The 15,783-nt window shown below is 48.2% G+C and overlaps 1 long non-coding RNA gene across 1 annotated transcript; it reads left to right on the plus strand.

Annotated features, from left to right (window-relative positions):
• The first annotated feature begins 4,789 nt into the window (after positions 1-4,789).
• LOC125747454 (uncharacterized) lies at positions 4,790-10,199 on the plus strand. Its single transcript, XR_007399311.1, has 3 exons — positions 4,790-4,958; positions 9,660-9,770; positions 10,043-10,199. It is a non-coding gene; the product is annotated as an uncharacterized LOC125747454 (long non-coding RNA).
• The last annotated feature ends 5,584 nt before the right edge of the window (positions 10,200-15,783 follow it).

Raw genomic sequence — 15,783 nt, forward strand, 5'->3', positions numbered from 1 at the left:
GGGTATAGAAACTAATGTGTCTTGTGTCTTGGTTGATTAGTGCTGGGGATTTAGCCCACTGGAAGCAATATGTCTTTGATTAAGCCATCGATAGACGCGTCAGGTAACCAAGTCACCTTTGATTAGCAATACAACGTGTCGTGAAATTACTCTCCATGATTACCGTTTTGTTTGCAAAGGGGTCCTTAGGACATCCTACATCACAAGGTGATGGGTCATCAGCATGCAGGTTTTGGGGCCTTTCTCCAGACAAGCTCTGACGTTGCATTCCTGTACTTCCTCTGGAAATCCTCTGTCTGGATTGGATTCAGCCTAAGAGCGGAAACTCTGCGTTCAGCTCCTTGCCAGAGGGTCGGTCACCCTGCAGCTAAGGTGATTGTTCTGAAATCCTCTTTAGCAGTTTCCGTTGACGGACGGCCTCTGTCGCCCATGCTCCAGCAGGCTTGGCAAGGCAGCTTCCACACAGGTCTAACTGCCTGGAGAAGATTAGGCCCCACGTTCCTGGCTCCTGCATGCTCTCCTCTCACCCCATCAACCTACTAGCTGCTCATCCCCGGACGAGTCGCAGTTTTCCGACCAGACCGAGGCCCAACTTTCTGTGGTGTTAATGGAAGTTATTAATCCTATGAAGATTACCAAGGGAAAAATTCAAGTAATGTAGCCTCATTATACAAAGTATGGTCTCTGTGTTCTCTGCTGCCTGACGGGTGAGGAAAAAAGCAGCAGGGTCCCTGCTGGGGGGGGCACGCTTGACGAAGAAGGCCGCAGGCGGGTGGTCTGACTTCCAGGAGCCGCCAGAATCTGAGCCGTGGGGAAACGGACTGGGCGGAGTCAGTCCTTGCGGGCCACCTGAGTCGCCACACGCCACGCATGTAGTCATCGCTCAGACGCACGCTGTCCCCTTAACTGGGTCTGTGCGACCCGTTTCCTTCATAACTGGGTCAGAGCTCCCGTTTATGTGTGGCTAGGTTTGTAGCCCAGTATCGGCGCCTTAGCAGTTCAGGTATGGACTAATAGACTACGGTAAACCAAACGTTAAATAAAAAAATGAAACATTGCCACTTTGTCAGGGAGCGACAGTGACATGGAAGTATTTCATATATCCAAATATGTCTGTAACTGCACGCTGGCACAAATCCGTCAGAGAGAAGGCTTTTAAATATTCGAAATGATAATGACAATGTTTATCTCGTGGTAATGATGTGTAGTTTGTGTAGGTGGTCTTGTGGGGGTTTCGGACTCCATGTCTGTGATCTGAAGGTTGCTGGTTCAAATCCAGGGATGGCTGCCTAATGCTGCCGTTGGGTCCTTGAGCAAGGCCCCTAACCCCAATTGCTCCCAGTGTACTGTGACCCCCCCAGGTTTTCACTTAGCGATGTGTGTCTCATGAAAAGCAAGATGGGATATTTCAAAAGGCGATTTCCCCATAGGGATGAATGAAGTATCTCTATTCTGTTATCTCAAGGGTGAGTCTAGCCTGCTAACCCCTTTTCTAACTTAGCTCCCGAGTATGTGCTACAAACCTTAAAAATGTCAAACTCGCTCTATTACTTTTCATACTGCCTGGCGACATTGTGTTCCGAATTTTGAAAACCTAAGATGGAAATTAACCCCGTGAGCCCCAATGGTTACAGCACATTGTGATTGTGTTGTTGGCTGGACGAGGCTGTAAAATCTGTTATGTAATTTTTTTTAACGTCCTTCTTCCAGCCTTTTCTGAAATGATTCATCCAGGTCTCTGCAGAGATGGGTCACTCTTCCATAGTATTCAGCGACGCTGACAGAGCTGTGGTCACAGAGCGGACAGACGGACTGCCAGCAGGGTTCACTGCACCCTCACCTTCATCGGCTGTCCTGCTTTTTCTCGAACATGCATCGTATTGGGCGCTGTGCAGCTCTGCAGGCGTCTGGTTATCACACATGCAGTACCATGCCATTTGTCTGTCATATGTTTGTGTGAATATGTGTGTGTTTCTGTGCAATGACACGTGTGCGTGTTGATGTCTCATCATTGTTCTTCTCCTCTGGATCTCTCAGGTTGCCATGGCAAAAAGACCAGTTCCGTAACAGTAAGAAGTCTCCATGGCAACAGTGCCTGTATTTTTAGTCCCCTTCCCTATATCTCAGACACCCCAAAGCACCCAGATTCACTTCTAGACACGTTTTTTCACTTCTGGTGACTAAAGTCAGGGTTATGTACAAGTCAGCAGAAACACACCTGTACCTGGTGTGCGATGCTCTGTACTTCGTTGTTCTGAGCTTCGTATTTTACCTTGGATAAGCATTTCCCTCAAGGGAAGAACAGAATCATCCCTCATGGGGTCTGAACCTGCAGAGCCAGTCCTTCAAAATCCCAGATTTAGGCCACTTCAGCTTTCGCTGCCGTGTCCCTAACGTCCGAGGTGCTTTGTCATTGGCGACCCAGATTCCACTGGCATCATGCGCGCTGTCACCACCCTCGCAGACCTCCAGGCGGTCTGTTCTGGTGCCAGCGAGGTGGTTTCAGGGGTGATCCCTTTGTCATGGTACAACCACACAGCTTGGGACATCTGGTGCCATTTTGTCTGTACTGGAGCATGTATTTTGCACAGTGTAGTGTACTGACCCGCGACCCAGTAGGATAAGCGGTTTGGAAAATGGATGGATAGATGCAGTGTAATGTCAAGATCTTTGAATATGAAATCTTAGTATGGTTTTACACAGTGTTGCTGATGACTAGTTCGGTTCAGTTTGCACATTTTCACTTTGCATTGTCTCAAAGTGCTTTACATTATCCCTGCCCAGTTCCTCCAGTGAGGAAGCCAGAAGCAACAGTGGCAAGGAAAAACTTCCTAGTAGGAAGATACCTTGGGAGGAACCAGACTGAAAGGGATCCTCCATTAGGATCCGGCATGCAGGAGAGACGTCACAGGGACGAGGGTGGGCAGGCCGGAAGGACGTCACAGGGACAAGGACGGGCAGGCCGGAAGGATGTCACAGGGACAAGGACGGGCAGGCCGGAAGGATGTCACAGGGACAGGGACGGGCAGGCCGGAAGGAGTCACAAAGACAAGGGGGGGCAGGCCGGAAGGACGTCACAGGGACAAGGACGGGCAGGCCAGAAGGAGGTGACAGGGACAAGGATGGGCAGGCCGGAAGGATTTCACAATGACAAGGGGGGGCAGGCCGGAAGGACGTCACAGGCAGGGACTAGGGCAGGCAGGCCGGAAGGACGTCACAGTGACTAGGGCGGGCAGGCCGGAAGGATGTCACGGTGACAAGGACATGGATGGCCAGAAGGAGTCACAGGGACAGGGACGGGCAGGCCGGAAGGAGTCACAAAGAGAAGGACGGGCAGGCCGGAAGGACGTCACAGGGACTAGGGCAGGCAGGCCGGAAGGACTTCACAGGGACAGGGACGGGCAGGCCGGAAGGACGTCACAGGGACAAGGACGGGCAGGCCGGAAGGACGTCACAGGGACAGGGACAGGCAGGCCGGAAGGATGTCACAATGACAAGGACTAGGGCGGGCAGGCCGGAAGGATGTCACAATGACAAGGACTAGGGCGGGCAGGCCGGAAGGATGTCACAATGACAAAGACTAGGACGGGCAGGCCGGAAGGACGTCACAGGGACAGGGACAGGCAGGCCGGAAGGATGTCACAATGACAAGGACTAGGGCGGGCAGGCCGGAAGGATGTCACAATGACAAGGACTAGGGCGGGCAGGCCGGAAGGATGTCACAATGACAAGGACTAGGGCGGGCAGGCCGGAAGGATGTCACAATGAGAAGGACTAGGGCGGGCAGGCCGGAAGGACGTCACAGGAACTAGGGCAGGCAGGCCGGAAGGATGTCACAGGGACAAGGATGGGCAGGCCGGAAGGACGGCTGCAGGGTAGGTGAGATCTCGTGATTTTTTTGGGGTCTCCAGGTAGCAAACCACAAAAGGCGTTGGGATAAAAAGCAGCACAGCAGCCAAAGTAGGGGAGACTACAGGCAGTGCAAACAGTTAGGGAGTGCAGTCGAAGGAGTGAGAGGCAAATGGGAACGCAGGCATGGGGAGTCCCTAAACGTCAGTGCTCCAAATCCACAAAGGGGGGCGGAGCTGGAGTGACTGCACTTTTGGAGTTTTCTGCACTGAAATGTATGTGCCATCTCAGGCAATAATACTAGTATATGTCCCTGTACTGTCTCCATAAGCATCCTAATTACTGTCACATTGTGAGGTCAGAAGCAAGAAATATTTACATATAATAAACATATGTATATTTACACGTAATGAACATTTTTCCTCAAGCCCTTCTGCTTTCATTGTTACCGTGATGGAATTTTCCAGCACCTGTCATGTGTCGACATGGCAAGGCTGTTCCTATCCCTCCTTCCCAGCCTGCACGGATAATGCAACGAGGTCATTGAAATGGCCTGTAAGCTGGGTGCGGGGCTTGGCAGATTGTGATTCTCACTGCATTGAGCTGAAAAGGCCCAGGGTGGGGTGGGGGAGTAGATGATGTCATTGCATAAAAGACGGGGAGCCAAGTGGGTCCAGTATGGTGCCTCCATGCTGAGCTGCAGTTGCTCTCCTGGCTCCTAACCGCATGCATACGCCCCCCCCCCCCCCCCCTCGCCATAACGTTGCAGTCGGGCAATTCACGGTCCCTGCAAATGGCGAGCCATGGGTCACACTTGGAGCATCCCTGCAGCGCCGGCCATGCGAAGACCCAACCACCAGGCAGCCCCGCCTCCCCCACTCCAACGAATTACATAAGCGACCTGTGAGGTCTGTTTGTGTATAACAGGCCAAACCAACGACTCACACCTTATTCCTCATCCCTGCGTGATTCTGCCCTCGCTTTTAAAAGACGAAGGTCACAATGTTACAAAAAGAGGATTGACTTTTTTTCTGGGCCAGTTCCTGGAAAGGCATTTTGATGAGGGTTTTATACAACCGAACGGTCGCTGTGTTTATCCATCCTTATGGGTAAGCGGTTTGTGTATGTGCGTGTGTTATCTGCAGACATTCAGCCACTAACAGGATCTGTCCAGTGTTTGGGATTCTCGCGACCTTAAGCTCAATGAAATATGGTAATTAAGTATCGGCGGGCACTTGGGGTCTTCTCACTGGTGTGTAGGTAGGCGATGGCACCTTGGTCTGAATCAGCATGCTGGTACACGTGGCTGTATGTCAGGCTGCATTTCTATGCTTGTGAGACTTAAAAAAAGACAGCATTTACATATTTTACAGAATATATGCTCAAAGCACTGACTGCAAATTTATGTCGATGGAAAATGGGATAATGACATCATCCTTCTGTGAGATGTGTGAATCGCAGCTCCGAATCACAAGAGGGCTCTGATGCCCTTGTATTCGACAGCCGTTGTAGGGCCTGAACCTCAAATTCCAAGGGCTGAAAACATCTCAAACATTTCAAATTTCATGTGAGTCCGTACCTTTAAATTAACCCTCGCAGACAAACTGATTGGTGCAGATTAACTGACGCGCACACCTCTCCCTCTGCTGTGTCCACAGCAGATATTTAGATGTGTCTCTCTCACTGATGTAAAATCAGATTCCAGGAATAATAAGTATATAAGAATTCTAAATATATGAATCATCAATTATTTTACTTCAAGAGATGAATGAGTAATTTAGCATTTTGCTCAGGCAAAATAAAATATAGACGCAAACGTTGAATCTCCTTGCACTTCTGCTTACCGAGTCTTGCATTTGACGTTGGTTGTGATTATGAAAGCAGTGTCTCGTAAAATGTACTGGAAAACCAAATGTCGCAGAAGAGCTACCGAAGGGAAATCAGTGTGACTGCAGCTGTCGCCTGGCTGGTTACTGGTGGGGGGGGGGGGTGGCAGTGGCATGAGTCAGATCTGGCAGGGAATGCATGTGGCATTCAGATCCAGGGAGGTTACCACCCTGAGCCACAACCCGGATAAGAGGAGAGCGATGGACTTGCCAGGAAATGCGGAGCATTTTATGTAACTGCTGTGCTCCCGTCAGTGGCTCCAATCGAGGGCAGAAATAAACTTTGGGCTCACTGACCAGATTGGAACGCACAGTCCAGGTCAAAGCACCAGGAGTCCACATACAGGAGACCCTCATGAAATCCTCCCCCGGAAATGACCACTCCTAACGCACCATTTGAGTTTTTGCCCACCATCATACACAATGGCAGTGCATTTATTAATAATCGCAAACCAAGTATAAAGGGGTAACACCTAATTTACATGTATGTGAAATAGTTCCATAAATTCCCCTCCCCCCATTCACTGATATCAGTGGTTCCCCTCATTATGTCACCATTACAGCACCAGAAAGATCGTGTCTATTCCTAGGCTGGTTTTTACATAACCACTGATCTGGATTCTTGTTTTTCCAGTGGGGATGTCGGGGCCAGTGCTGGTAATCTACTTTGATCTTTTGTAATCCTAAACACTGCGGCCAGAATAGAAAGTTTACTCAAGACGGGTTTGTGGTCTGCATTTGCACACCGCTTGACATTCCCGGCGTTCCGTTTGTGTCCCACCATGGCTGAAGCACCGGGTGTTCTGAAGGACAGGTTACTGGGCACTGGAATCTCGTTTGTTTTCCCTCAGGTTGGAGGAAGCTGCTTAGCCCCCCCGACACACACACACACATATAACTACATTCCTTCACCATCCCATAAAATGTACATTTAATTACCTTTTATCTTATGCATTCTTCATTCAAACTCATGTTTGTTTTTTTATATATTTAATAATTTCATTGTACTGCGATGGGCTGGCCCCCCATCCTGGGTTGTTCCCTGCCTCGTGTCCATTGCTTCTGGGATAGGCTCCGGACCCCCCGCGACCCAGTAGGATAAGCGGTTTGGAAGATGGATGGATGGAATTTCATTGTATAATAAATCCTGAATAGTCTTATTTGCTGTTTTTAAATCATGACCAAGGGGACTGTCCAAGAAATCCAATGAACTTCAGTACCTGGGCAAATGGCTGCACCACTTTAAATTCCATTCTATTAGTATTTTCTGTTGCCCCCCCCCCCCCCCCCCCAAAGAATTCAGACATCAGGCAAATATTAGTAAACTTATTTCTTACCTACCTGTTCTTCGGTTGTATATTTAGAAGATGTTGTCAGTTATTCTTGGGGCTGGATGAAAAGCCTTATTAAAGGGAATGAAATTCAATTTATTTGTGCTTGTGCTTGTGTGTGTGTGTGTGTGTGTGTGTGTGTGGATTAGGTTCATATTACATTGTGCGTGTCAGTTAACCACATGCATACACCCCCCCCCCCCCCCCCCCTTGCCATAATGCTGCAGTCGGGCAGCTCACAGGCCTGCAAATGGTGAGCCATGGGTCACACCTGTATATTTAGAAGATGCTGTCAGTTATTCTTGGGGCTGGATGAAAAGCCTTATTAAAGGGAATGAAATTCAGTTTATTTGTGCTTGTGTATCTGTGTGTGTGGATTAGGTTTATATTACATTGTAGGGACCACATGTCCCCCACAATGTAATAAAAACCTGTTTTTTATGTTGTGGGGACCATTTTCAGGTCCCCACAAAGATCTGTGAATGCAATCAAAAAAGAAAAAATGCCAAAAGTCTCGTGTCTTGTTTGGTTACTTATGATTAAGGTTATGGCTGGGTGGGGGGTTAAGGGTGTCTTGCTGTGATTAGTTGTTTTCACCATAGAGATGAATGGAGAGTCCCCACGAAGATAAAATTACAAACCTGTGTGTGTGTGTTTTGGGGGGGGGGGGGAATGCGATGAGAGCAAGATAGAAAAAAACCATAAAATGAATTTAGATTTCAAGAGTTCACATGACAGTGCAATCATGAGGGGGGTTTAATTGTTTGGACATGACGGCAGGTCTGCCCCGGCCTGCCCAGATGGCACAACACAAAGACACTACAGTGCCATTGTTATGCACTGACTCACTGCCCCTCGCAGCACAGAAATATTTTTATCCCTCTCCAAAAATAAAAGCCCTCGATATAACTGAAATGTGGAATAGAGACACGTGAGCAGGTGCTATGCCTGACGATTGCCTTTATACGGTCACCGCGTGTGCGGTCGTCTGGGCCCCAACCACTGTAGACATCTGTGTGTGTATCTGTGTATGTCTATCAATGTGCACATGTGAGCTCTGTAATAACTGTTCGGCAGACTGACCTATAAGTCTGTCCACACAATGGTGACTGTTTCCTTAACGGTTTAGTTTTTTTATTTTAAAATAAAATGAAAAACAGATTTATATAGCTAACCTCTGCAGCCTTGTGCTACTTCAGATCTGATCATGAGACAGTGCAAGGTTTTGATCTCTAACCCAGGGATTCGACCCCATAGGGTCTGTCTTAGTTCAGAAACTGTCCAACAATTTGAAGGCACGGCATGTTCGGTCAGAAGGAAGGTGACAACATTGTACCAGTCTGTCCTTTGAGAGTTTCCAAGAAAATCATTGCAGATCTAAGATACATTGTTACTCCTGAGCCCATGCCATTCAGCTACAATTCAGATGTAAGCAAATGTATCTGCATGAGAGTTACTGAGGAATTTATATGACATCACAGAGAGCTGGTCTATAGGTACAGGAAGAGCCAGTGGACTCCCGTGAAACACAAGTCTTTATGAACTTCCCTCACATTAATAGTTGCTAGTGAACCCTGCAAATGTATTAATCTAATCTTAAATATCCAAATATTCTGGCCAGATAATAATAATTATTTCAGAAAAAGGCAGTTAACTCATCAAAACATTATTTGCATACTTATCTGATGTTTTTTTAGCCAAAGAACTGCATGCATTTTTATAATCAGGAATTTGCTGACGTATTTCAGGTCAAATATGTTTCTAAAGAGCCCAATAGCAGCCTCTTACTGCGACGATCTGCCTTGTACACCCTTAATGATCAGCTAACCACCTGCTTTCCCGCAAAGGTTATCAAAGACTCACCTGGAGTTCTGCACAACTGTCAGAATCTACATTTGTTTACATTTAAGTCCTTCATCCCTGGAGAGAATGTTTGAGCATCAATCATTAAATCATTAAGTCACTGCTTCTTAATTATTTAGGCCCGACTGGCATCCTTTGACACCTCGCTGTGACTGGACTCGATGTTTATTTCTTGCATGTGAAAGAAAGCGAAATTAAATAATTTCTTAGTTTAGTACATTCTGCACAATGACACAGCGCTGGATTTATCATTTTATTGCATTCTTGTATTATAGTTGCACATTATTTTGCTACTTATATTAACCTTTAATATATGACAAACTTAATTGTTGAAATGTTGTCTTTTTTCAAAACCGGTAGCTGGCAGAGTAATTTCACCTTCCGATGCTACGTTCTCTACGTATGTTACAGAAAGTACTGTATAAGTATGTTACTTTTATATTTAAGCTTGTTACTTTGCATAGAAGTGTCTACTAAACAAAGAACAATGTACATCTTTTTAGAATACTCTTCTTAATGGATTGTCAATAGTAGATCATTAATTTGCAAAAGCCTAAACAATTTTACCTAGAACATGAGACGCTCAGGCACAGATGAGAGCTGGTCTGGCTGCTGCCTGCTGCCAGTATGAATGTGTAAATGTCAGAGGGCGTCTCCCTACAGGTGCCTCTGCTGGCAGATAACAAGCTTTACTTCACCACACCCTTAATGTGGCGTCTTTCTGCCGCAGGACGTCACTGAGCAGGAAGGAGAGAGTTCACCGAAGGACAGGTGCCCCTTCAGGGAGGGGGGTGCCACTCCTGTTGGCTGCCCTCACTGCAGACTCGCGTCACACGCCGGGGTAATCCACTAGTTTTCCTTCTAGCCGTCGAGCGAGCGACAGCCCGGCCCGTGTTGCACTCAGCAGCCAAGGGGAAATACACTCAATTCAAAAGACCCGTAACACACAAACGGTCTGAAACTCGGAGCAGACAGATACACTGAATTAAAATTTCCCATCAGTTAACTTAATAGCAGATCCACTAATGTGCTTAACAGAGTTAGTGCTAAGTAGCTTAAGTGTGCATAGCAAAGGGATTTCACAGTCATGGCTTATGTTTATCCTCACTGCAGGTCTGCAAGGCAGGACTTCACTGTTATTCTTTTGTGAGGAGGAACGTAGCCTCAAACTGTGGCCCCACAGACATAATGTCATCTTGGCGTCCCAATAAAGTACTTGGTCCCCAGAATCTGCCAGGGTCTCCATGCCCTGCTAACACCCCTGACTGTAAGTGACATGATGATAAAAATAAATCTCCTGAGATTTTGATTCACTTTTGTTGCACAGTATTTTCGCCTTGCTTGGTCTATGGTGTTGTTGGCATTATTGCGCAATGTCAGTGTTTGGCTGGCAAACCCCATTCCCTTGTGTACTGCAGTCCAGGTGAAGAAGTGGCACTTTATAGTTTGGCTTCCATTTCAGCCCAGTCCAGTTATTTGGTAACATTATTCTGTAGGAGAATGCACTGTAGAGCACATGTAGAACAGTGGCTTTAAGATAAGATAGAATAGAATAGAATAGAATATCTTTATTGTCATTGTGCATGTATGACAAAACTCCGTGTGCTTCCCACCAAACTTACAGACTGTAAAACATTAATAAAATACAATGAAAATAATAATATATACAATATAAATGTACCGTGTCAAGCAAATGCCCTTGAATGAAGTATACAACCTGAACTGAGCTTTAATGACTCTCCTATTACCTCGACAAGTCAAAAGAATAAAACTGTAGCTGCCAGTATATCTCTGAGAAAGACACATATTCTATAAAATAAGGTAGAGGATCGTTCTGCGGGTGAGGGCACTGTGCCCCTTGTTTGATAGGTCATGGGTTCCAAACCCATGGCTGGTAGAGTGATAACATCAACAGGCCCTTGAGCATAGCCTTACGTATCAACTGCTGCGGGGTGCCCACTGGCCATGCTCTCTGGCCTCAAAAATGTGCCTCACTGGTACGTTATTCTGGGAAAAGCACATACTAGACATGCAAAGGTGCACTTTCATGCATTTATACGAATTATGGAATGACGGCCCTCACCGAATGCATAGCTAGTGAAGCATGAGACACCTTACACAGGGACGGCAGGCCAAGCTATTTGCTTAGGGAATCCCAGAATGGCCAACTCATGGAAAAACAGGCTTTTCGAAAGCGAGAAGAAACCAGATGACACTTAAGGCAAAGATGATGTGAAAACACAACACAGACACACACACACACACACACATATACAAAGCTGGACCTGGACCCTGGACCTGCAATCCTAGAGGCCTGGGGTACTGATGCCACCTGTAACCCTTAAGGACTGAGATGCACGAAAATGGCACCTGACAAAATACATGGAAAAAGAAAACATCATTTGCACAGCCAATAGGATGAAATTATGAATGGCAAGTATTTGCATGGAATGAGGGCTTTTCCTTCCGTGTGACAAAGATTGCATCGATAAGACAAAGGCTATGTGCCTATGTGTGTGTGTGTGTGTGGCCATTGTGAAAGTACAGAGGCTACACAAGTCACGTGACCAGCACAGGGGCTGTATTCCTGAATTCCTCTATTCATACTGAAAATGAAACTCAGAGTCTGCTATAATTTCTTATCTCACTACAACAGCAACAGAAAACTGTGCTGCCAATGTAGGTACTCATCAAATAATAAGAAGAAGAATTAGAATAAGAAACATTTTCCACAGAAGATATGAGACACAACCAGGAAGATGCTGTCCAGAGCTGCTCTAGCAGAATTTGATGCCACAAAAATGATTTTTTCCAGTCCCTTGTATTCAATCTTTTCAAAGTCGGATTGTTTGAAAACCAGCATGCCGATGGCTGACCACTCAGAGTGGGGAGTTGGGCAATATTAGTGAGGATCTTTGCGATGGCTGGACTGGGAGATGCCGACACGTACAATAAACACGACCAGAATAATGTTACGTTAAAACGAAAAGCGTTGTGGCCTCATTTCACTTCAGGGTAGAACTGGATACAGATTCATAGGGGAAATGTCCCCTGTGCAAAGTATAGGGACGTAACGTAAGCGCTGGAGACAAAGAAAGCTCAGTGAGAGAAAATGACAGAAGCATGGAGCTGGGGGGATGGTGGGCTTCTCGTCTTCACCTCCGTGGTGGCAAGCAGCTCCCTGCCTCTTATGTAACAGACAAGAACAAATATCTCCTTATTTTCCAGCAGCATCCACACTCTGCCATTCACTGCTTGGCTGTCTAAGTCCCAAGCATCTACCCATGAGGGACTTATGTGATATTTCTGTGCCAGTTTATCACCCCTCTAAATTTTTTTGTGCTGTGTTCATATTATCATTGTGTCTATGCTGTTTTTTATGTATATTTCACTATGGCTATATTACAGTATATTGATAAGCTTTTTTTGCTTTGATATTCAGGGCAGTATGTAGGTAGTATATGCTACATTTGGTCATGCTGCCTGGCGTAGGTTCCAAGCCCAATGACCATAACCAGGATAAGTAGCTGGAAGCTGGATGGACGGACGGACAGATGGGTGGATGGATGGATGGATGGATCCTGTTACTTTTGGATGTTCATTACTTTTGGATTTAACTGTTTAATTATGAACTATTATAACACCTACTGATCAGATAATATTGGCATTTTACATTCACAATATTAGTGAATGAAATTTACCACTCCTGTTGAAGCATCTGCTTGTTAGAAAAAAACTTGTTCTTACTTATTTATTAGCTTATTTATTAGCTTACTTGGGGCAGCGCCATGACGCAGTGGTTAGCACTGTTAGCACTGGTTAGCACTGTTAGCACTGGTTAGCACTGTTGCTTCATAGCAGAGTTTGAGTCTCCGCCATGGCTTCACGTGTGGAGGTGCATGTTCTCCTTGTGTTGTTGTGGGGTTTCCTCTAGGCACTCTGGATTTCCCCATCCAAAAAAAAGAAAAACATGCTGAGTTTAATTGGAGTTACCAAATTGTTTGTGAGTGTGCCCTGTGATGGGTTGGCACCCCATCCTGGGTTGTTCCCTGCCTTGTGCCCTGTGATGGGTTGGCACCCCATCCTGGGTTGTTCCCTGCCTTGTGCCCTGTGATGGGTTGGCACCCCATCCTGGGTTGTTCCCTGCCTTGTGCCCTGTGATGGGTTGGCACCCCATCCTGGATTGTTCCCTGCCTTGTCCCCTGTGATGGGCTGGCACCCCATCCTGGGTTGTTCCCTGCCTTGTGCCCTGTGATGGGCTGGCACCCCATCCTGGGTTGTTCCCTGCCTTGTGCCCTGTGATGGGCTGGCACCCCATCCTGGGTTGTTCCCTGCCTTGTGCCCTGTGATGGGTTGGCACCCCATCCTGGGTTGTTCCCTGCCTTGTGCCCTGTGATGGGTTGGCACCCCATCCTGGGTTGTTCCCTGCCTTGTGCCCTGTGATGGGTTGGCACCCCATCCTGGGTTGTTCCCTGCCTTGTGCCCTGTGATGGGTTGGCACCCCATCCTGGGTTGTTCCCTGCCTTGTGCCCTGTGATGGGTTGGCACCCCATCCTGGGTTGTTCCCTGCCTTGTGCCCTGTGATGGGTTGGCACCCCATCCTGGGTTGTTCCCTGCCTTGTGCCCTGTGATGGGTTGGCACCCCATCCTGGGTTGTTCCCTGCCTTGTGCCCTGTGATGGGTTGGCACCCCATCCTGGGTTGTTCCCTGCCTTGTGCCCTGTGATGGGTTGGCACCCCATCCTGGGTTGTTCCCTGCCTTGTGCCCTGTGATGGGTTGGCACCCCATCCTGGGTTGTTCCCTGCCTTGTCCCCTGTGATGGGTTGGCACCCCATCCTGGATTGTTCCCTGCCTTGTCCCCTGTGATGGGCTGGCACCCCCATCCTGGGTTGTTCCCTGCCTTGTGCCCTGTGATGGGCTGGCACCCCATCCTGGGTTGTTCCCTGCCTTGTGCCCTGTGATGGGTTGGCACCCCATCCTGGGTTGTTCCCTGCCTTGTGCCCTGTGATGGGTTGGCACCCCATCCTGGGTTGTTCCCTGCCTTGTGCCCTGTGATGGGTTGGCACCCCATCCTGGGTTGTTCCCTGCCTTGTGCCCTGTGATGGGTTGGCACCCCATCCTGGGTTGTTCCCTGCCTTGTGCCCTGTGATGGGTTGGCACCCCATCCTGGGTTGTTCCCTGCCTTGTGCCCTGTGATGGGTTGGCACCCCATCCTGGGTTGTTCCCTGCCTTGTCCCCTGTGATGGGTTGGCACCCCATCCTGGATTGTTCCCTGCCTTGTCCCCTGTGATGGGCTGGCACCCCATCCTGGGTTGTTCCCTGCCTTGTGCCCTGTGATGGGCTGGCACCCCATCCTGGGTTGTTCCCTGCCTTGTGCCCTGTGATGGGTTGGCACCCCATCCTGGGTTGTTCCCTGCCTTGTGCCCTGTGATGGGTTGGCACCCCATCCTGGGTTGTTCCCTGCCTTGTGCCCTGTGATGGGTTGGCACCCCATCCTGGGTTGTTCCCTGCCTTGTGCCCTGTGATGGGTTGGCACCCCATCCTGGGTTGTTCCCTGCCTTGTGCCCTGTGATGGGTTGGCACCCCATCCTGGGTTGTTCCCTGCCTTGTGCCCTGTGATGGGTTGGCACCCCATCCTGGGTTGTTCCCTGCCTTGTGCCCTGTGATGGGTTGGCACCCCATCCTGGTTGTTCCCTGCCTTGTGCCCTGTGATGGGTTGGCACCCCATCCTGGGTTGTTCCCTGCCTTGTGCCCTGTGATGGGTTGGCACCCCATCCTGGGTTGTTCCCTGCCTTGTGCCCTGTGATGGGTTGGCACCCCATCCTGGGTTGTTCCCTGCCTTGTGCCCTGTGATGGGTTGGCACCCCATCCTGGGTTGTTCCCTGCCTTGTGCCCTGTGATGGGTTGGCACCCCATCTGGGTTGTTCCCTGCCTTGTGCCCTGTGATGGGTTGGCACCCCATCCTGGGTTGTTCCCTGCCTTGTGCCCTGTGATGGGTTGGCACCCCATCTGGGTTGTTCCCTGCCTTGTGCCTGTGATGGGTTGGCACCCCATCCTGGATTGTTCCCTGCCTTGTGCCCTGTGATGGGTTGGCACCCCCATCCTGGGTTGTTCCCTGCCTTGTGCCCTGTGATGGGTTGGCACCCCCATCCTGGGTTGTTCCCTGCCTTGCATCAATAGACTCGGGACCCCCCCTGGGACCCTGAATAGGGCATGCTGTTACAGAAAATAGATAGATTAGCTAACTTTTTATGTTGCAGGTAAACAGTCATAGGTAATTTTAATGGGTAGCACTATGGTTATTTGTGTGTGTGTGTGTGTGTGTGTGTGTGTGTGTGTGTGTGTGTGTGTGTGTGTGTGTGTGTGTGGTGTGTCTGTGTTTGCCGTTGCAGTTAGTTAAAAATGGCATCTCTAAATTACCCTTAGTGAGTGGACTTGAGAGCCCTTCAAAAGACTGGCATGTAACCCAGGGTGTCCCCTCCCTTACACCCTGTGCTTCCTGGGATAAGCTCCAGATTTCACCATGACGCAGTACTGGCTAAGATTTTAATCATAGGATCACTTGTGCAGCAATGCTTCCCCCTGCTGGTAGCACCAAAGATTATATTATTTCTGACTGTCACTTTCAATGTTATTCAAAGTAATTAGTGATACTCATGAGTTGAATCGGTTGTAGTAGCAACGGATTTCTAAACAAAGGTTATTTGAAGATCCAAAGCCATCTGTTTTGGTGCACAGCAATTAATAAAGATGCTATTATCGGTATAATATTTTAAATGTCCCTCCACTATAGAGAAATTTCTTTCTATCACGTCTAAAATGCATGTTAAAAATCAGTTCATACGGTTTTTTGT

This window comes from Brienomyrus brachyistius, chromosome 8 (assembly GCF_023856365.1).
Source record: "Brienomyrus brachyistius isolate T26 chromosome 8, BBRACH_0.4, whole genome shotgun sequence".
NCBI classification, from domain to species: domain Eukaryota; kingdom Metazoa; phylum Chordata; class Actinopteri; order Osteoglossiformes; family Mormyridae; genus Brienomyrus; species Brienomyrus brachyistius.